The sequence below is a fragment of the Haemaphysalis longicornis genome, unplaced genomic scaffold (assembly GCF_048455015.1).
Source record: "Haemaphysalis longicornis isolate Haplotype H1 unplaced genomic scaffold, Haemaphysalis longicornis Haplotype H1 scaffold_11, whole genome shotgun sequence".
NCBI classification, from domain to species: domain Eukaryota; kingdom Metazoa; phylum Arthropoda; class Arachnida; order Ixodida; family Ixodidae; genus Haemaphysalis; species Haemaphysalis longicornis.
The window spans coordinates 9,349,337-9,372,818 of record NW_027526214.1 but is presented as its reverse complement, the minus strand read 5'-3'; positions in this window follow the sequence as shown (position 1 = coordinate 9,372,818).

Genomic DNA, 23,482 nt, shown 5'->3' with positions numbered 1-23,482 from the left:
AACCAAACGGATCAACCATATTCAGACCGGGGTTGAGGATTGTTTCTACTTTACTGTGGTACAACTAGTATATAGATGGTGAAAGCTGATTTGTTGCGCGTTACACGGGCGTTAGCCGTGAATAGGTATCCCCAATCCTTAACACTCCATCTCTCACTCTTCCTTACGCAGACAAATGTTCGATATTCCATAAAAAGCACGGGTATTTGATTTCATTGAACAATCTTCACTTTATGTGGTGATCTTCGAACTATTTGAGGATACCTGAAGTGAAGTTCAAAACTACTTCATTGTCTACGCCGTTCGTTGTAATCTACCGGCCTGTCATAAAAAGAGGTTCCAGAAGAGTTGCTTAGATGTTTTTTATAACATTTCTGCATTTAGGGTTCTTATTGTGGGCTTCAAAGCAATAACATTGCGTATCTTGAGGCATCGAATCATTTGATTATGGGTTCAAAAGCTGCTTGAGGGATTGTCTGAAACTGATATTTCTTTTAAGGTAATAGCACATATTGTACCAAAAAAAACTGATTACAGTGGATAAATAAAACACGTATTTGACAAAACATACCGCAAGCGAATGCTGAAAAAACAGTGTTTAAATTTATTTCGTAATGATGCAAAAATACTATTTAGTTATCGCAGATAGCTATAAAAATGTATCCACGGTTGGAGGAAGTATCGAATAGTTTTATATAAGAACAATCAGCTTAGTTTCAATAAGGAGGTAATGAAAAAGAACCCCCAAACTTCACCAACAGAATAGGTGTTGTTATGTTAGACCACCAGTTCGAATGTTAGAGGGAAAATGGCTTTTCTAGTGATGATCTATTTAAGTGATTTTTCATTGGGGGAAGGAGGTGCACCAGGTAATCATGTGTCGTAGCCCTGGACGGGAGCATTTGCTGGGGTTTGGAGCTTCCGTTCACCTGCCTGAGTTAGACGATTGGGTGCAGGAACACCGTGTAAAAAAAGGCCTTAAAAATAGTGTGTGGCATGGTATGTCGAGTCTCTCATGGTTGTCAGTTTGGATTTAATTATTCTGTAGAAAAGAATCTGGCAACCGCGTGAAGTGGGCCCGGCAGCAGAATGTAAACCACTCGCTTCAAATTCTTATGGTCTTTCTTGCAGATTGCTGCATGCACCGGAATCTACAGTGTTCAGGAGAGCGCATCATTTTCAAGCCATCTCCACAGCGTACACACTTAATCGGTCAATGAATGGTTCTTCACCTTCTTGCATGGTGAAGTTACTTTCTGGGTTACAGAGAAGAACCTTGTTGGCAACCGGAAGAGCTGTACGGAACGTGCGTGGGCGTGGTTAAATATCAGGAACTAGGCAACATCTGTGACCACGCCGAAAAGAATAGAGGCATCGCATCGTTCGCTACTCTTCAGTGGGTGCGCCGGCAGCATGGAATGCACTCCTTTCAAATTGCTATGCTCTGTCTTACAGATAAGCCTAAAGAACAATTTTAAAAGCTATAAATTTGGCAACTATTTTTAACTGCTACTGCAAGACACCGCTGCTACCCTCACGAATATGTCTTATATGCCGGTAAATTTCTTTAGAAGGCTCTAGCTCGTGTGTGGTGATGCAGAGAGTACTTTGGTCCTGAAATTGCCGACACGTTGCGAGAATCACTCTCGGACCAGACTAAAATGGCACTTGATGTAAGCGGTCTTTTCGTCGAGGGTTTGCTTCCAAGAGGGATTAACTAAAATTGAGCTGCCCATTTTGTCCATTACTGAAGGTGCGCTACGCGTGTCTAAACTAGAGAAAGCCGTAGGTGATATTCGAGCGATTGTTTCCAATTTCAGGACGAGGGTACAATATACATCACCACACCCAAGCAACAGCCTTCTAAAAACTTGTCTCTGACCACACTAAAATAAAAGTAGAGACAAGAGGTATTTCGTCCACGGTTTCCTTCCAAGAGCAATAAACTAAAAATTGAGCTGTCCATTGTGCCAATTACTGTAGCTGCGCTACGGGCGTCTCAACTAGCTAAAGCGGTAGCTGACATTCAAGCGATGGTTTGTAAAGGGGATTGCAAAAAGCAAGATTTGGAAAATACTGGTCGCATATCTAATCTGCTCATTTATGGCCTAGCTGAAAACTCTGAGAAAACTTGGGATTAGTTGTTGGAAACGGTAACCGGACTGATTACATCAAAACTAAAATTACGTGTGGTAATATCGGACGCTTCCATGGGCTGGTAGAAGCAGTAGCGGTACCCAAGACCTCTCAGTATTGAGCTGTCTGGATTTTAGAACTAAGGTCGCTATTTTAAGAAATGCAAGCAAGTTTAAGGGCACAAAATAATTATAACTGAAGACTTTTGTGTGCGCGTGAGGCAGATACGCAGGGAATTGTGGCAGAATTCCGCCGAGATAAGCACGAATGCGGGAAACGCGAGGCTGCGCTACAATTACATTTTCGTGGTCATTGTACGGTATTCTAGAGATGAGAACAATAAATCTATCGTTAAAAGAAGCCGTAGGTTGCCTGCTACAAACAATGACTGACGGAATAGTACGAAGTACTTTACGATTTTCAATTTAAAGCGCGTATCATAGTAATGAAATTGTTAACATTATCCGCCTTGCTGAGTGTAATATTCCGTAGGTTAACTGTGTGACTGAGATTTTAAGGTGAATCAATTCTCGATCATAAAGTCTTGCACCCTGGCTACACGGTTCGAAGAAAATGTAGAACTTCTGGCCATATTATCGGAGTGACACTGTTTGTAAAAGTAGTATTGAATTCTCCTTGTAACCAGAACTTCCAAATACGGAACCTATATGGTACAAACTGTGGTGATGATGATGGGTTGGATTTGTATGGCGCAAGGCCGACCAAGGACATAGAGCGCCAATCGAAAGCTATTTTACATGGACGAAGTGTTACTAAACGTAAAACATTTAAATAAAAAGTATTGCAAAATGACATGAAAGAGAGTCTAGATGACGGGTGGGCCAGGGTGTCAACGTGCGTAGTAAGTGATGAGATGTAAACACCGGACATCACTAAGATACCTAAAAGTACGCTTGTGGGTAATTATGGGGTCGTCCCCTAAAAAGTACGATGGGTGCAGGGGAATGTGTTATCTAGGTAGTGCGAAGTGTGTGTGTTTTTGTTGTTTCCAGTCCCTTGCATTCTATGACGATGTGGATCACGGACAGTGCCTCTCCACAAATGCTGCACAGAGGTCTTGGAGATTCAGTGAGCAGATACGAGTGCTTTGCGTGGGTGTGCCCTATCCGTAATTTAGCCAATGCGTCTTCTGTGTATCTATTGCGTGTGTCGGTGGTATATAGTCCCAAGTGTGGTATTATTACGTGAAACTTGTTGTCTGTTAACTCCAGTGGGTTTGCCATGCTTTGCGAAATTGTTTGGTATGTGGCTTCACGACAGCGTAGGGTAATGTGGTTGTCTACTGCATTCGATAGTGTAGCAGCTGCAGCCACTCGATCCACCGTGTCATTCTCGGCTCAGAGGCCAGGGATTTAGCAAAGGGCACCTCAAATTTGTGGACATACACAGACATAATACCCTTGACGGTCACATTGACAACGTTGTTTTCGGAGGACTTTTTTGACGATAATTACGGCACAACACTGAAGGAATCTATATAGATAAAGGATTGTAGGAAGTGGCTTTGAAGTATATAATTAACAAGACGTACACCATAAGCCTCTTCCCTAAAATTACGAGTAATATTATTCAGAATTCTAGTGACAATTATGCCGGGTCCTTATGGAGCACAAGAAACCGAGGTGACAGTTCTAAAGTCGTTCGTAGAAAATTCAGAACATTGATACTTTTGCTGCAAAAGCCAGAACTTCTGCAGAATCGCACATCTGAAAGTTCAGTTTTAAGTGCGAGTGCACTTCTTAAGCGAGCCTGAATATTCCGCCGCCGTAGTCCACATAGCAACAGCTGCGGGTGCGCACGCTCCTCGTCTTCCTCCTCGTCTTCCCTAGAAATGGGGGGAGATGGGCGCGCGCTACTCTCCTCCTCCACTCTCCGCTCAGTGACTGCGGGTGTTGGGCGCCTCCTCTCCACTTCGGGCGGGAGAGCTCTCGCTCGCGTAGCGGGCGCTCCGCATTCCGACGCGTGAGGGCGCTCGTGTAGCCCTCGCCGTAACGGTGGGCGCTACTCTGCTCCTTCTCTCTCCGCTCAGTGACTGCGGGTGTTGGGCGCCTCCTCTCCACTCCAAGATCACCATATCCACCGTAATCGCGCAATCAACAAACGTGCATTCGCACTTACACACTCTCCCCCTCGGGGAAGTCCGAGGGAATTTTTTTATCTACATGTGTGAAAGATGTGTGGCATGATACATGAACGAGATGCCATGGTGGTATAAAATCTGTTACAGACGTTTGGATGGCATCAGGACAATCGGGACGTTGTGTGAGGGAAAGGTGGAAGGAGCACCGTGCGCTGTATCAGGAGACGGATATTTCTTGCAATCTGGCACAGCACTGCGGCAAGTGCAATTGCACTTCAGATTTCACAAACCCGAAGGTGCTTTCAAATCAAAAACAGGGTTACAATGAAAATATGTGAAGCATTTTTGATGGTTTCTGGACTAGAAGACGAGTGCGAAAGTGCTCCGTCAGTCTCATTGCTGGAAAGAGAGATTGAGTACCTCAGGAAAAAGAATGGTTGTATGAGGTGATATGATTCGAACATGCACTCGGTGGTGATACGAGGTGGCAGGAGTATTTATATGTTGTCTTGTTTATTAAAATTTTTCACAGTTGTTAGTAGCGCATCTACTGTTTCATGTGTCCTTTTTTCTTGATCCTGTCGTCGTCGTGTTAAGTTCAGCGCTATTGTTACATTTTGCAGTATCATAAGCCTTTTCAAGATCAAAGAATGCTGTCTTACAGTACTGCTTATGTAGATAAGCATCTCTAATGTAGGATTCTAGCGATACTATTCGTCATTTGTAGATCGCCGCCCTCCCCCTGAAGCCTGCTTGGCCGCTCTCGAGAAGACTGTTGTACTCAAGGAAGTACGCGAACCTCCTGTTTATGATCCATTGAGGAGCTTACACAGGCTGCTTGCCAGGGCAATGGGATGATAACTGAGAGGAGAGGAACGGTCCTTTCCTTCTATCAGAAAAGCCACTACTATGGCCTCTCTCCAAGATTATAGAATTTGCCCCGAAAGCCATATTTTATTGTTAAGGTGTAAGAGTGTTTCAAGAGTGTCTAGGTGTAGGTATTGTATCATGGTGTATGTAATCTGATCTCCGCCTGGAGCTGAAAGCTTACACATGCTCAGGGCAGGCCTCAACTCATAGAGTGTAAATTTAGAATGGTAACCAGATTTCGACCGGCGATTGTTAAGCAGGAACTGCTTTTCAGAAGTGGTTTCATGTATCAGGAAAGTGTTTGTGTAGTGCGCAGAGCTAGAATTCTGTTGGGAGTGTTGCGCAAGTGGGTTAGCCTGGAGTTCGAGTGTATCTCTTGTTGTACTGACCAGAGAAAGACTAAGTGTATGTTGTCCTCAAGTTTACGTGTCTGTACCTTGTTTGTGTGTCTATATGAGTGATGGATGTAAGGAAAGCGCGCCAACTCTCACGTTTCGCCTCACGACACACACGCTTTCCAAAGGCATTTGCATGTTTAAACCTGATAAGGTTTTCCGACGTGGCATACTGGCGAAAGACAGCCCATGCCTTGTTGTGGAACTCTCGGGCTCGCCTACAGTCGTCGTTCCACACGGGCCTTGTTGGGTTGCCGGACGCACTATGAGGCCTGGAGAACAGAGTTTTGTCAAGCGTGGAAGATGTACACCGTGATGAGCTGGGTGGCTTCCTCCAGGTGTAGGTGTTTTATGGATATGTGGTGTAGTTTAGATGTTTCAAATAATGTACTTCAGTTTGCTTTTGATCCAATAAACATTTTATGGAAAGTTAGACTTCATGGACTTGTACCCAATATATGGTAATGAAGTGAAGAAATGGTCACTACCATATCGGTTCGTGCGCCCACCTCACTCAAGACGTGGAAAGAGAACAGCAGAGCCAATAGCCAAGTGAAGTTGTGCGCATATATTTTATTCCAATTTATCGTATGTAGGCGGTTTTTGCTTGAAAAGGCATGTTCGAGAATATGTAAAAAACTCCTCTATCAAGCGACCCCGGGCATCCGTTCTGGAGGAGTCCCAAAGAGAGTTTTGCGCATTAACATCGCCTGTGAGTTTGTATGGCTCGGGTAGCTGGTCAACCAGTGCCTAGAAACGCTAGAACTGAAATAATGAGAGAAGAAAATGTAGCATACCTGATTTAACCTAATAAATATCATTGTACGGATATCATTGTACGGATATCATAAATATCATTGTACAGATAAATGAGGGCTTAAAGCAAAAGTGAGTTATGCAAGAAAAATTTACTGTATTACCACCTCAAGTTCTTTTATGAAAAGTGTTCCCATTAACTTTTGGAACGATCAAAACGAGTAATGCCTCGTCAATTTTTTGTGATAAATGATGGGTTAGATGATAGATGATAAATGAAGCCTTTAATAAATATTTCCAAACTGTACTTAGAAATGACAATGAAACGACCAATTACATTTGTATCAGCTAGGAAATGAATTCGCTTCCAGCAATTGAAATTAGTTATAAAGGTGTTCTTAACCTTCTATAGAATATCGACTTTACTAAAGGTGCCGGCCGGATGGCAGACTAAACATGTTTTTGAAGTGTTATCCAAAATGGAATGCTCGTGATTTATCCGTATTTTTTGCTGAATCATTGGAGACATGTACTGTTGTAAACATTTGAAAAATCGCCAATGTAATTCCTGTGTTCATATTGGGTAATAAGCAACTCATTTCTAGCTACAAACCTACTCCATTCACGTGTACCTGTTGCAAGCTTTTAAAGCACATCATTCATAAACATATCTTCAGTGGCTCTGATATCAACGTATTGTCGCGTAATTATCATGGTTCACGCTTTTGTTTTTGTACAATTACGCAGCTCATGGAATAACTCCTGACATCGCTTCGGCGCTGAATACACGAGGTTAGGTTGACGCCATATTCGTACATTATAGCAAAGCATTTCATGTGGTCTGCGACTTAAAACATCTCATTAGATTCCGAAATAATATTTGTTATGTCAAAATACTAGGCTGGATAGATGATTGGCTACGCTTGAAGTCACAATTTGTTACTTTTGAGCATTCTAGTCATCGTCGTGTGCAGTCACGACCGGGGTACCGCAGGGCTCAGTATTCAGGGCCGCATTGTTCATCATATACATTAAAGATGTCACACATGTCACTAAGGACACGCCAGTGAAGGTGTGATTGTATGCATATGATTGCGTTCTGCATACTAGCGTAAATATTGCGCATGATCAAGATGTTCTGACCAAAGTATTTTCGTCCTTTTCTAGCTGGAGCAGCACGTGGAAAGTACTATAATTTACAGAAAACTGTTCAAATGACATTTACTAATAAAAACATCTGCTAGGGCTCATTTATAGTTTCAACGGGCACTACATAAATTTGTAAATACATTCAAATATATTGCTGGTACCAACCCAAAAACAAAGTCGCACCATCACATGGAAACAATTGCGCTAGGGCACATAAAAACAGGGATACATAATAAAACACTCAATCACTCTACCAAGCACTGCAAACTCACAGCGTATAAATCGCTCGTCTGACCATCACTAGAGTAGGCCTCATTGATATTGCCATCCTATATTTCACTTTACATAAACACGCTCGACGGCATAGGGAAAAAAAACAATACGGTCCATTTTCGGCCGGTATGACCGAAATCTGTCTCAATCAACTCACTCACGTTCATTGTTTTATTACCCCTTGCCTTTCGACACAATTTTTATCGTCTCACGACGCTATGCAAGATTGTACATGGCCGCAAGTTCATTGAAGCAGCGAATATTTATTGTCATTCAGCACGACGAGCCACGTACCCATCTTACCCACTCAAGAATGTTCGCCTCCAGACATTTGTAAACTGCTTTAAGCATTCTTTTATGCCACTCGGTGTTGATATTTAAAACCACCTAGACGGTACCTTTTGAGAAAAACAAAATGAACTGTTTGAAAGAACTTCATGACCATATTTTGTAATATGTTTCGAATTCTTAGTATAATTCTTTGACGTTGCCTAATCTATGTAATGTTTTCGTTCTTTTTCTGGTGTACCCAATGCTTCTATGTCTTGTGTATCCAGATACCAGTATCTGCAAATAAATAAAGAAATAATTAAACAACCCACCAAATAAATAAATAAAAAATGAACGAATAGATAAATAAATAAATCAATAAATAAAGAGTTCGCTGACTCACAGAAAAACAAGCGATGAAGGGCAGAAATATTCGCTAGTTATTTTGTATGTTCCAGTTCGCCACACTTTTTCTTGTCAGCGACTGCACTTCTGCAAAAAAAAAACGGCGGCTGATTCTGAAACACACACTATCACCCTCTCCCAGAGGTTCGCGTGGAAGGTTCTCCAAAAAGTACACAGTGCCGCTGTTGGTTTCTCTGTTTTCCACACTTGCAGCCGCACCAACATAAAGCTTGCCTTGATTGTAACCATTTTTAGAACCCTGTAAAGACTTCTGAGCGGGATTGTTTTATTCACATTGATCACAAAAATACAATGAAGTACAATCCTAAAAAGACGAAATACCTAAACGCGCGAACAACAATAGCGCGATTTCTGTCTATGTATACCGAAAAACATTATACGTGGTATGAAAATTTCTGCGGTCTTATGTGCGTGTAAAATACCGTTCGCGAGAGAGCGCATTTTAGGTGATTCTGCTGGAACAAGTTACAGGGAGAGACAAAACGGCCAGACGTACACTTTGACGGAAGTATGACGAAGGTTTAACTGCGTAGTTTTAAATGAAGCAAAACATCTGCACGAATTCGCTGTCCAGGCCAGAACCTTTAAACACGCCGCGTAGACCCGCTGTCACCTGTTGGGGCCAGAGGACTGCACAGCCCCATAGCGCAGCTGCTGTCGCTATCACCCCCTCCAGATAACATGAATAGCCGCGGTATCTTCTTATCTTGGACTTACCACCTCACATCTAGATGATACCTCGGTTGTAATACCAAAGTTGAAAGCAAATATTTTGGCACTATCACAAGTCCTTTTGACAACTTTGTTAAAAAAGCAGGGTGTGCCCATAGCAGCGACTATGCAAAAATAACTGTACTCTTTCTCGGCCTAAAGATTAAAATTTGTTGCTTCAAAACGACGTGCTGCCTTTTCTGTCGCTTCATAGTCGTCGTGGTGGCTCTTTCGTGATGGCGTTGCACTGCTGCACCGAAAAACGTTGCCGTTATTATCTCCCGCGGCGGAAAAATTTCTGAGAAGAGCGAAAAGCAAAAGTGCCCCTGTGTTCGAGATTTCGGCGCGCGTTAAAGATATCACGGTGGTCAAAATTATTACGTAGCCCTCCGTAATAGCACGCCTCATAGCCTTTGAAGTGTCGGCCCGTTAAACCACACAATCAAGCAATCAAATAACCAACCGCAATTTCCGATGACCACGTCACACGCATTGCTGCCACCACCCACTTGGGCATGACTCTGTCAAGCCATATCAGGTTTATTGGGAAAAACCATGAACAGTTTGAATAAAGTCTTCAAGCCCAGCTGGATCAAATGGAACTTGTCTCTAAAAAGCTGTTGTAGATGATGTAGTTCTAGGAGAGCCTCCGATAGCCTGGGTCCTCATGTCAGACACTGTCGTCTGTTTAATGACAAAGTAAAAATATTATGAAAATGTGATTTGCCCATTGTAGCCTTTCTACATTCCAGCTTGCAATTTCGGTTTCTGAAATGCCGGGTGTAACTGAATAGTATGTTTCTAAGTAATAGGGCTCTATGTTTGAGGCACTGTTGAAACATATTTTGTGAAGAGACATACGGTGACGCATAGTAGGCATGACTGGCCACAAATATTCAGAAGATAATACTATATTTTATACTGGAATAAAAACACCTTTGATTTGTTAATCGACGTCTTGGAATTACATGCGGTTTTACGTGTATATTGTCACGAAGACAAGGACGAAGCAGTTCTCTTGAATGAGAAATACGTTTATTGGAGCGAACTTGTGCTCCCCTAACTACTCAAAAGAATACAGAGGCGGCGAAGCAGCGGTCAACAAAGTGACTTGCACAGGCGAGTGTCGTCGAATCGAATGCCCCGGCGTCCGCACTGCAGGCTTTTTATCTTTCGGTTATCCTGGTTGGTACTCGGCGTCTCGGCGTCGGAGGTTGTAGCGGCCCGCATCCACCAGCTGCTGGTCCGTTATACGAACTCGAGCGAGCTGGCCGGCCTCCTCCGCACGTTGAAGATATCCGTGAACGTCGGCGTTGAGGTCGTCGTCTTCTACGTGCGGAAGCATGGCGTCGAGCATCGTAGTCGGCCTTCTACCGTAGACAAGCTCGAACGGCGTCAGCTGCGTCATCTCCTGGATAGCCGTGTTGTACGCAAACGTGACATACGGGAGCACTTCGTCCCAAGTCTTGTGTTCAACGTCAACGTACATTGACAGCATATATGCGATTGTCTTGTTCAGGCGTTCTGTTAGTCCGTTCGTTTAGGGGTGGTACGCCGTCGTACTTCGGTGATCCGTGTTGCTGTAGCGTAATACTCCTTGCATCAGCTCCGCAGTAAATGCCATTCCGCGGTCTGTGATTAGGACTTCCGGGGCTCCATGTCGCAGCACAACTTGGCTTATAAAGAACTTTGCCACTTCTTGTGCAGTCCCCCTCGGAAGAGCGGCGGTCTCTGCGTAGCGCGTCATGTAGTCTGACGCTACGACAATCTACTTGTTCTGTGATCGTGACGTAGGGAACGGGCCTAAAAGGTCCATTCTAATCTGTTGAAATGGTCTCGATGGAACGGCGATCGGTTGTAGAAGTCCAGCAGGTCTTGTCGGCGGCGTTTTTCGTCGCTGGCAGTCACGGCAGCTCCGGACGTAGTGGGTGACGTCAGAGGTAAGGCCGGGCAAGTAGTACCTCGCCTTGATGTTTCCAATAGTGCGGGCTGTGCCGAGATGTCCGCAAGACGGGTCGTCGTGGCACGCTTCCAAAATTTTGTCACAAAGGTCCGCGGGGATGACGAGAAGGTAATTCGCTCTTGTTCCGGGGCTGAAATTCTTCTTCACGAGGACGGAGTTTCTCAGGCTGAATGCTGGTAAGCTGCGTTTGAAGGTCCTAGGAACGGCAACGTTGCATCCCTCGAGGTACTCGATTATGACGCGTAAGTCGGGGTCGGCACGCTGCTGGGCGGCTAGGTCGCTCTCCGTCACGATCCCTAAGAACGCGCTGTCTTCATCAGAGTCTTGTGGTGGTGGGTCGACGGGGGCGCGGCACAGGCAGTCGGCGTCGGAGTGTTTCCTGCCGGATTTATAAACGACTGTAAAGTCGAACTCCTGGAGGCGCAAGCTGCACCGCCCAAGACGGCCAGAGGGGTCCTTCAAATTGGCGAGCCAACACAGCGCATGGTGGTCTGTTACAACCTTGAATGGCCTTCCATACACGTATGGGCGGAATTTTGAAATCGCCCATATAATAGCCAGGCACTCTTTCTCAGAGGCAGAATAGTTTTTCTCCTCCTTCGACAGACCACGGCTGGCATAGGCGATTACCCTTTCGCAGCCGCTTTGCTTTTGCACAAGGACGGCACCCAAGCCTATATCACTGGCGTCCGTGTGCATTTCCGTTTCGGCATTTTCGTCGAAATGAGCGAGCACGGGCGAGCTTTGCAGGCGTTTTTGCAGCTCGCAGAATGCTTTTTCTTGGTCGTTTTCCCAGCTGAAAGGGGTGCTGTCTTTCGTCAAGCGCGTGAGTGGCTCTGCAATGCGTGCGAAGTTTGCGACGAAGCGCCGGTAGTATGCCCACAGCCCGAGAAATCTTCGCACGCCCTTCTTGTCTTTCGGCCTAGGGAAGTTCGCGATAGCAGAAGTTTTTGCCGGGTAAGGTAGGACTCCCGCGGCGTTGACGACTAGGCCCAAGAACTTGAGTTCCTCGTATGCGAAACGGCACTTTTCAGGCTTCACCGTCAACCCCGATGTACGAATGGCCTCGAGTACAGACTCCAACCTTGCAAGGTGTTCGTCGAAAGTCCGGGCGAATACCACTACGTCGTCGAGGTATGCGAGGCAGGTGTGCCACTTAAGGCCAGCTAGCACAGTGTCCATGACTCTTTGAAACGTCGCTGGTGCTGTGCACAGCCCAAGCGGCATCACCTTGAACTCGTATAGGCCATCTGGGGTTATAAATGCAGTCTTCTCTCGGTCTCTCTCGTCCACTTCAATTTGCCAGTAGCCGGTCTTCAGGTCCATCGATGAGAAGTACTTCTCGTGGCAGAGGTGGTCGAGGGCGTCGTCGATTCGGGGGAGGGGGTACACGTCCTTTTTCGTGATTTGGTTCAGTCGCCGGTAGTCAATACAAAACCTTAATGTGCTATCTTTTTTCTTTACGAGTACGACGGGCGCAGCCCAGGGGCGTTTCGATGGCTGTATAATGTCGTCGCTGAGCATGTCGTCGACTTGAGTCCGGATGGCTTCCCGTTCGTGTGAAGAGACGCGGTACGGTGACTGTCGGGTAGGTCGGGCTCCATCTTCGGTTATTATTCGGTGCTTCGCTAGAGGGGTCTGACGTAGTTTTGCGCTCGACGAAAAACATTCGCTATAGCGACGCAGCATAGCCAATAATTTGTTCCGTTGTTTTTGCGGTAGCGCCGGATTCACGTCGTAGGGCTGCGGGAGCTTGAAGGTTTCTACGGGGGTGCGTTCGAAGTCGGCGACCGCGATCACGTCACTTGCTTCTTGCGTTTCTTCGAGGAATGCAATTGCCGCGCCCTTGTTTAAATGCTGGTACTCCTCGGTGAAATTAGTAACCAAAATGTGGGATTGGTGTTCCTTGAAGCGCGCAATGCCTCTTCCGACACACACACCACGGTCGAGAAGCAACCTTTGGTCACTCTCCATGATAGCGTCAACGTCAGGAGCAGCACCTTCACAGTAGACGGTGATCATCAAACTTGCGCGGGGTGGCAGGGTGACAAGATCTTCGGCTATCCTTACATCTGCACGGTGTTCGGGGTTCGGTTCCGGCGTCATAGAGTGATCGTAGGAAAAAGTTATCGACTTGGTCTGCAGATCAATTATTGCGCCGTTGTCCGTCAAAAAGTCCATTCCGAGAATTACGTCGCGGGAGCAGTTAGGCAAGATGACGAACGCGGCAGGGAACGTCGTGACGTCTATGGTGACGCGCGATGTGCACGTTCCACTTGGCGTCACGAGGTGGCCTCCTGCTGTGCGTATATGCGGACCGTCCCACCTGGTCATAACTTTCTTCAGTTTAGACGCAAATGGTCCGCTCATTACCGAATAGTCAGCTCCCGTGTCTACGAGGGCGACTACGTCAAAGCCCTCGATGAACACCTTGACGTCAGATGCAGTCTTCCTCGAGCTCCGGGTTCGTCGGGGCGTCGTATCTCTGCTTGTACGTGTTGACGGTCGGCACTGTGCATCGTCGTTGTCGTCATCTTCTCAACGGACGTCTCGGTCAGGTCGGGTACGCGTCGCGCCGTGAAGCTGTCGTCGTGTTCAGGAGTCTCGTCAGGGCTGGGTCGGGTCGTCGGGATGAGGACATGTCGTGAATCACTGTCTTCGGTGCGTCCTTGCGTCGTTGGGGGGTTTCCAGTATTTCGCCGTAGAGCAACTTCACCTCCAGAAGTTGCTGCTTTTAGTTTCCCCCGCGTGGGCTGGGGGACCTTCCACGTGCGAAATCAGCATTGCTACGGCGGTTAGGCGACTGGTATGGGTAGGGCGATGGCGATCGGTGCGAGCGGGCTGGTCCTCGGTTGGTGTTGGATAGGTATTCGTCCATCTCAATAGGGCGCTGGCCGGGTCGGGGGCGTGTGGCGTCGACGGAGAAACCACGCAGTCCGAGTCTCCTGTACGGGCAGCGACGATAGATGTGATCGGCCTCCCCGCAATGGTAGCACAGCGGACGATGATCTGGCGTTCGCCAAACGTCAGTCTTCCTCGGCGTCTGGGTTTGGGCTGTGTACGGCGGTACGGTCGACGGCGGCGAGAGTGGGGACGGTGGCGAGAGTGGACGGCGGTACAGTGGATCTTCTTGTAGACGGGTTGGAGCAGGGCGGGGTCGACGAACAGCCGCAGAATAGGTCATCGCCTGTGGCTCGCGGGGTGCCTCGGATGGCATAGAAGTGCCCAAAGCGTGTTGAACCTCTTCGCGGATGACGTCAGTCAGGGAAGCCACTTGAGGTTGTGGCGTCGTCGGAAAAAGCTTCCGAAGCTCCTCCCTGACCACTGCTCGAATGGTCTCACGCAGTGTGTCGGAGCTTGTAGCCCCGGCACCGATCGTCTCGGAAACCATCACGTTGACCGGGCGATCGTACTGCCTCGTTCGAGCTTCCAGCGTCTTCTCCATCGCGGCCGCCTCAGACGCGAATTCGGCCACCGTCTTGGGAGGATTCCGGACAAGGCAAGCAAAAAGCTCCTGATTTACCCCTCGCATGAGAAGCCTTAGTTTCTTTTCTTCTGTCATCTCCGGTTCCGCACGTCGAAACAACCTCTTCATCTCCTCAACAAAGATCACTACCCCTCGTTGGGGTGCTGCGTTCGAGTTTCGAGTAAAAGCGCTGCGCGTTCTTTCCTGACCACGGTAGTGAATGTCTTAGTGAACTCGCTTTTGAACTGAGCCCAGTTTGTCAAGGAGCTCTTGTGGTTCTCGAACCAAGTGCGAGCCGAATCTTCGAAGTAAAGGAAAACGTGCCGGAATGTTTCTGCGTCGTCCCACCTGTTGAATTTCCGGACGCGCTCCAGTTTTCCCAACCATTCTTCTGGGTCTTGAGCGGGGTCTCCTCGGAATGATGGCGGTTCCCGTGGCTGCTGCAGAGCGACAGGAGGATTGGCTTGGTTGAGCATGGTACTGGTTGCGACGTCTTTCTTCTTCGTCTTCTCCGGTAGTAGACCGAACTCGGGTGGTAAATCTTGCACGCGGAGGCTGGCTCTTGTTGGACTGGCTTGGCAGCTTCCAGAGGTTCTTGTGGGCATGAAGGGTGCGTACCCAGCACCTCCACCAGATGTCCCGAAGACAAGGACGAAGCAGTTGTCTTGAATGAGAAATACGTTTATTGGAGCGAACTTGTGCTCCCCTAACAACTCAAAAGAATACAGAGGCGGCGAAGCAGCGGTCAACAAAGTGACTTGCACAGGCGAGTGTCGTCGAATCGAATGCCCCGGCGTCCGCACTGCAGGCTTTTTATCTTTCGGCGCGCGTGGTTCTCGAAACGTCGTTTCGCATCGAGAACATAGTAGATCCAAGAAGATTATTCTGGGCTGTTCACGTTAGATTGGAATGCTCTCCCTATCAGAACAGATAACACAACGGCACAGAGAGAAAGAATGGAACACGCGCTTCCCTTGGCGCAGAGATAACGCAGACCGGCGCAGCCGGGCGGTAAAAGCAAAACACAAATAAACAAACCCAATGTATGGTTCGCGGCAATATAATATCTTGAGTGCTTACAATTATTAGTCACTTGTAACCACCCAAAACCCTCCACCGGAAACATACTGCATCATACAAATTTTGTTCTCGAACATTTGAGAAGTCCCGGTTTGTTATACTGACTCGGATACTATATACTCAGTGCGGTGTAACGTGCTATCGTTGTTAGGTTCATTTTTTCTATTTTTGCGTGCCTGGTGGCCGTCTGGTGTGAGCCGTTCTCCTGAAGCGTCCGCGAACGTACGTTATCAGTGCCTAAAAGAAACTACCACTGTTTGCAGCCAGATGCTAAGGCGTACCGGAATCAAGAATTCTTACCAGCGCAGTAACATCACAGAAAAGAGGATGATAATACTACGGATGATGCAAAAGAAAAGTTACGCGATTTCAGCAAGCTTCACGCCGGTGCACTGAAGTTTGTTGCTGGGCAGGCATGGCCGCAAGTCGTTGTGGCAAAACACGCCACCACCAAGGGCATATCCGACGCCCTAAAATGATTCCGAGCATTGTGTCACTTAACTAAAAAAGGGGGCAAAAGATTGTCTGATTATAGCGTTTAACGCGCCGAGGCTACACAGGCGAAGAAGTGCGCCGTAGGTACAGGCTCAGGAATATTTTGACCACGCTGAGATCATTACAACCGCCAAATATCAAACGCATGGGCGTTTTTGTTTTTCGGTTGCATCAGAAAAGTGGCCGCCGCGGCCATGATTCAAACTTGCGTCATTGTGCTCTGCAGCAGAACGCCACAGCCCCTAAGTCACCTCGGCGGAGGAGGCAAAAGATTGACGCCAGGATCTCAAAATATAGAAAGCTTACATTTTAACCAGAAACCAAGAAAAATGTGTACCACTAATAAACAAAACGCTGTTGATGTGGTGTTTATTTACTTAAATTTTAATATTACTCAAAGCGTTTTTTGGTGTTGCAAGCACCACAAGCTCTGTCAGCCACGCGGTGAATGGCCCAGCCAGGCCAAGTTTAGAAAACCCAAAAACCTGCGAGATTTTGATCTCCGCAAAAAAGTGACATACGAATCCTTGGCGTAGCAGTACACTGCTAAGAAGAAAAGCCGATCTCTAAGTCACGGAAATTGAGAAAATCTTAGGCCATTTACCCCACATTGTAAAAGGAATGTACAAGGGAATTCCAGGAATGACAGAAAAATCGTTAAAGTTGAGAAGCACTGATTATGAGCCCGAAATCGTACACCCTGCAGTACCAGAAACTACTTAAATGCAGTGAAGAAGGACGTATCAACACCCCCATCAGGGAATTATACAAGGAAAGTCTGATCCTTCCTATATTACCAATCACCACAAGCGCCTTTAAATTGTGTCTTATAACACCTTTGAAGGAATCACAGAGGCCCCTGCCTAGCACAGAAAGTACCTCTGGTAAAAAAAATGGCCATGGGTCATCACATAAAAGACAAGGTTACCACCACATAAAAAGGCTGGCCACCCCAATAGATACGTCCCCGATCCATCGGCTTTTTGTAAAAACCCTCCCCCTATTAAAAAACATAGATCCAAACCTATGGGAACATAAGCGACAAGCAAGGATAAAATCGCTTGTAGGAAAGTTTCAAATTCATGAAAACAATAGCATAGGCCTACGCCCAGACCCTCAAAATTAGAAAGGCGAAAATTGCGCAGGAGTACCGCGGCAATCGCTGTTATTGCATAACCTCACTAAACTCGGGAATTGAATGTCTGTGCAAACATCCTAGCGGACGTAATGAATAGATGGTTAAACATCATTACAAACGCTCGATAGGCCATTAATCTTTCGACTACAGGCAGAGTACCAAAAGCTTGAGTTCTATTCTCCTATCCACAATGATAAAAGTTCAGAAGCCATTACCACTAGGACAAAGGGTACTGAAAGAAAGCGACGCATCCGACCAAGATCTATTCGAACTTGCATAAAGTGGTCCTTCTGGACCACGACTATCACACTCCGCTCCACGAAAACTATAGAAAGTGTCTTCTCATCCGACGGCTGTGATGACCAGCCTCCCCCAAGCCGCACGAGGATCTCATCGCTTAAAATTCGCCAACTATGTTTAGGATATAAACCAGCATAAGTATCCACAAATATAGATAGGCGATCAAGTTTGACAGGAAATATCCGACATTAGCTTAAAACTCTATTATTTACGGGTGCGTACCCACTATCTTATGTAAAACCTGGTCATATCCAAGGAGACAGTCAGGGGCGAACAACTCAATCATTACATATCTACATTACATCAACACACGACAGGATTTCGGCAGCTTGTCACCTCAAGATCAGCGTAAGCTGACTATGGGGCACTGAAATTGTGGTTCATACCACAGGCTCTACCATATCTTTATTCTCTTTTGCGAAACTTTCCGTAATCTTACTCGATAGAGACTTTTTTTCCCTCTCCTTCCCCCTTGTTCCTTTATCTCCCTCTGTCTGACAAAAAACCCATACGCTAAGTCAGGTCGTCAAAATAAACACTTTACCCCTGTGTCGCTGTTGTACCTCTCAGGAAATGACCAGCACCCCGGCCCCGCAAATTTTTCCGCCCTTAATGCCGCAAAAAACGCATTGTTTTTTGCTTCGGGCTGCGCCGCGTTGTGTTTGATTTCAGTTTCAGTTTAAATTTGTTTCAGTCAGTTACAGAGTATAGGGGACAATACATTTGTCACACATGAAACGGGCGAGTTTTTCAAAAAGGCAATTTATTGCCTGACAAAGTGCCGCAACCTGTATCAGTGAATATAGCTCACAGGGAGCATTTTTGAGACGTAAAAAAAAAGAACATTTCACATTGTTCTGCAGTCGCTGTATTTTGGAGCTCGATTGCCGCTTCCGCTGGATAATCATAGTAAAACCTTTCGCCAATTTGCAGGGTGCGTAAACACCACAAATATACTATACCTTTGAGCCACTTTTTCAGGTGATTCGAGATTCTGTGCCAATATGGATATTGTGAACTTCTTTCTTTCTATTTTTTGGATGTCACTTTCCCTCAGTTTTCGTTTAAATTTTTGCAGAAGTGCTTCGCAAACGCAAAAAACAACTGCACAAGAGAATCCCGCATTGCCCAGCCTAGCAATCTGTTCATTACCTCGTCTTGTACCTTTTGCTCGCACGACTTCTTTAAGGCTCCCTTCATGCAAGTCATGGCCACACCCCTTTTGAATAATTTTGAATGAGCACAATAAAAAAAAATCAGCTGTTTTTTTGCGTGCAGCTTGTATTGCCAACACACGTGCGTGTTCTGAAACGTCAGGCTCAAACCAAGGAACCTCAGACAGTTATTGCTTGGCAGCTCCTACGTAACCTAAGCTATTTTCAAGAGCTGACGAACGTTTCAATCACACTATTTACTACATCATTCCAGCTTGTTCCGGCCACTTGATTAACCACAACCACATAGCTAAATATTGTGAGGTGATTAGCATCATCGGATTTCGTCTTTACCGACTTATCAAAGGCACTGAAATAAATATCAGGAAGAATGGGGCTACTGAAAAACCATTACAAATACCACACTGTCGCACATAAAAACCTGTCTTCATATTCTTTAACAGAACTCTGAAGGAAAAAATGAATAAGTTCAAAATAACTGTCACTGCTAAGAGCGCTTTTTCCGTTAAATTTTAGTTCTCTCAAATCCCCCATTTTGTCTCTCAAGGCCATACATAAACGATCATGAAAAACATTGTAATACAAGTCTACAACATTCATAGAGAATGCACCATCTTCTAGTAGTTTTACGAATTATTCTGAACTCCGTAGCATAACAGTATCTTGTAGTGGCAAAGGCGAAAATGCCGCTGTAGGTAGAGCCCAACCTGAGCCTGCCGCGTAGCCTTCTCAGCAAGTATAGCACCGAACGTGCATTCCGGCTTATGTGTCTTGGCCGTGAAGAATACTTCCATAGGCCCCGTCACTCTCAGGGGATTGGCCTTTTTGAGGGACTCCAAGTGGAGTTGGAGATTAGCATGAGGGCGCTCGGTTTCTGTTTCTTAGTGTCAACTGGCACCTGCATGAAGTTCTTTTCCACGGCACTCAAGGCTTTTTCATGATATGGTCCAGCCGCAGCGATCGCAAAGCCACTCTCCTCAATCGCCTGAAAGATGGACAGTTCATCCCGATTGAGAGCACTAACGATCCTCTGAAAACAAAGTTTAAGTGCCGGCGTAGTACTCCCAGTCTTCAGCAGGGAGTCCACTCAATCCACAGTAGCCCGTTCGCGTTCTTCTTCGACCGCACATTCATCAAGCCCCCGAATCATGGCGAGCATCCGGGACGTTGTTTTATGTGGTTCCACGCTGTACTTGGGGCCTTTTGTAGTAGACCCAACACATATAGTAGAACAAGAGCATCACCCAGAACGGTGATCAAGCTGGATTGGGGTTTCCGTCGCTCCCATTTTAAAACAGTGGTCCTTGCTTGCTGCCACAGGAAGTCGCCAACCGGAGCAGCTAGATTCTTATGTTCAGAGAATGTAATCGAGCCTCCCTTCTGAACTTTTCTTTCATGGGCAACCCCCATAATCAGTCGTTGTACCGTCGCACTCGTCTCCACTTCTCCGACTTCAAAATCTTCCCAATCATTTTCGCGTGTCCCTGGGACAGCTTCAAGCCATAGATGGAAAAGATTACCCGAACCTCTGGAGGCACAAACCCTTGCTTGAGGTAGTGTTATAGGATGCGTGATTGTTAGGACATCGCAGCGATGACGGTGTCACAGGTAGTTAGCGCACATGGATTAACTTGGGACGACAAGAAAGTGCCTAATGTAGAAGAAATATTAAGTAACAAAAGCCTAATCAGGGCTAGTTGGTTAGGCATACTGAATAAATTTGAAGCGCTAACCAACGGAGCCAGAGAAAACACATAGACACAGACAAAGCGCCACTTCCAACTGAATTTTATAAGTAAAAAATCCCAGGTTAAATACACTATCTTGGCGTCATGAAAACGTAAAGTCAACAAAGTGTGCCAACCTACACGTGTTCATCTAATAACTCCAGTTCATTGAGTGATAATGACACTAACGATGTACTGATGCATTGGTTTCCCGCCTTGTGAATGAAGGTCGCCTCTACAGTCTCTCTTTCTCGCCTATCTCTGACTCGTTTTAGAAGAGCGAAGTGGAGTTGGTACCCTTCAGAGTGCACCGTTTGCAGCGCTCAGCCATGTGGCCCCCACAGTTGTACCGATCCTTCCAGCTGAACCATATCAAGCAAAGCCATGAGTGCAAGGGAAAAGAACTTCAAGCAGCTACCTTTTGACCCCAAGAAACAGAAAGCAAGGGCCCTCAAGCAAGTCTCCGACAATTACTTGGAGTCCCCAAAAGGTCATGAGCAAGACAGTGACGGGAGTCCTGGAAGTATTGTTCACACTCAAGTCGGAAAGCCCGTTCCTTGCTATAGTTTCTCAGAAGGCTACGTGGCAGGCTCAGGCTGTGGTATACCTACAGCGGCATCTTCACCTCTTGCCACTACAAGATCCTTTTCTGGTACAGATTTCAGACGAAGTAGTACAACTACTAGAAGATGGTCGCTGCATAGGAGTTCATGCCTTCTCTATGGATGTTGTAGAATTGTATTACAGTTTTCCCCATGATGGTTAATTCAGTGCCTTGAGAGACAAAATAGATGGTTCCGTTGAACCTAAATCGAACGGAAAAATTTCTGTTAGCCGTGACATTTTCTTGGAACGTGTGAATTTTTACCTTCAGAATACGGTTGTCGAATTTGAAGATAGGTTTTATGCCAAACGGTGTGGAATTTGTATTGATTCTTCAACAGCCACCATTCTTTCTGGTATTTATTCCAGTGCCACTGATAAGTGCGTAAAGACGAAACGAGCAGATGTTCATGACCTCACCATAATTAGCTATGTTGTTGTGGTTAATCATGTGGCCGGAACCAGATTAATATGTAGTAAATGGTGTCATTGAAACGTTTGTCAGTTCTTCAAAATTTCTTAGGTTACGTGGGAGCTCCCAAGAAATACCTGTCGGACGTTCCTAGATTTGAGCCTGACGTTTGAGAACACGCACGTGTGTTGGACATACAAGCCGCGCGCAAAAAAAAAAAAGCAACTGATTTCTTTTGATAGTGCTCACTTGAAATTATTCAAAAGGGGTGTGGCCATGGCTTGCATTAAGGCAGCCTTAAACAAGTCATGCGAGTAAAAGGTACAAGACGTGGTAATGAACAGATTGCATGGCTTGGCAATGCGGGATTCTCTTGCGCAGTTGTTTCTTGCTTTTGCGAAGCACTTCTGCCCACAATTAAACAAAACCGAGGGAACGTGATGTCGAAAAAATAGAAAAAAAACGAAGTTCACGTTATTCTGTTTAGGGACATGATCTCGCAACCCCTGAAAAAAGTTGCTCACAAGTATCATATCAATGTGGTTTTAGCGCGCTTTGCAAATAGGCGAAGGTTTTCCCTATGTTGACGCAAAGGGAGAGGCAATCACACTACAAGAAACACGGCAAATTATACACAGATTGCACCATGGGAGTTCTGCACGATATTCTAATGAGTTGCAACAAGTGTTTTATGGACCAAACAGGTAGATGTTTCATAACACATCGGGTGAGCACTGTTAGGCAGTAAATAACAATGTTTGAGGATATGGTTGAAGAATGCAAAAGGTGCACTCTGCAAGGTACAAGCTGCATTCCGCTCTTCAAACAGGCCAAGTTTCTAAAATTGTCAGAGATAAGCAAGAACGAAAAAGTGTGAACGCATACTTCATTCACAAGGCGGGAACCAAATGCATCAGTACACCGTCGGTCTCATTGTCACTCAAAGAACTCGAGTTCTTAGATGGACACGTCTAAGTTGGTACACGTTGTCGGCTTGCCATTTTCACGACGTCAGAACAGTGTATTTATCCTAGGGTTTTTGACTAATAAAGTTTAGATGAAGTGGCGCCTTCTCTGTGTCTACATGTTTATTCAAGTCCCCGTTGTATAGCGCCTCACATTTTTGCAGTATGTTCAACAAACTAGCTCTGATCTGGCTTTTGTTACTTATTTACTTCAGCCATCTGTTTGCTTGCTCTTCTAAACATTAGGCCCGTCAAGGGAATGTGAATCCTAGTAACACACTTTATTGGCTCGCGCCATGGTGACGTGCTGATCAGATTCGGGCTGTGATCTTTATGTTTGACAATTTCTTCGAGGTCTTGCTCTCACACGATTTTAATTACTGTATCACGTGGGGGCGACGCACCAAATCTTTCCATCTTTGTGCCATGTGAACTGATATCCTTTTTTTGTTGCTTTTATTTTCGTTTCCACAAGAGTGCTTTATAGTACGGTGTGAGGCTTGCATTGAACAAACTATTTTCCTTTACTTTCCCTAATTCGCTTTTCTTTTCAAGCCATCTTTCCTTTGTAAGGCAAGCGTAGAGCCTGACAATCAAAATGTCATGTTTATCACTTTTCATTTTTGGACGGCATATGAAGAGCGGCCTCGACGTCACTCTCTGATAGTGGTGGAAGATCAAGATCAAACGCTAGTTTGTTTAGCTTTTCCAGAAGATTTTCTGGAAAAAAGGTAGAAAAGCAAAAAAAACAAAACAGTAAATGGAAAATAAATACAAAGCAAGCGCACATAATACATGGTTCATGGTTCTGATAATTTTAGCTATCTCTACATAAAAAGCGCTTCAAACGGCTTACAAACAAATCGTGATTATGAATTGTGGCAATCTCTTATGGTAATCGATTCCAATGAAAGATGGCCAAGAACAACGGGGATGTACGAAGAACATTAGTACAGAAAAACAAGGGGAGGACTTTGAAACGGTGATGTAGACGTAGAAAAATGCGAAGTGCAGGTTTGATATGCGATGCAGAAAATGACGAAGCACTATGATAAAGCCGGTGGAAGTGAG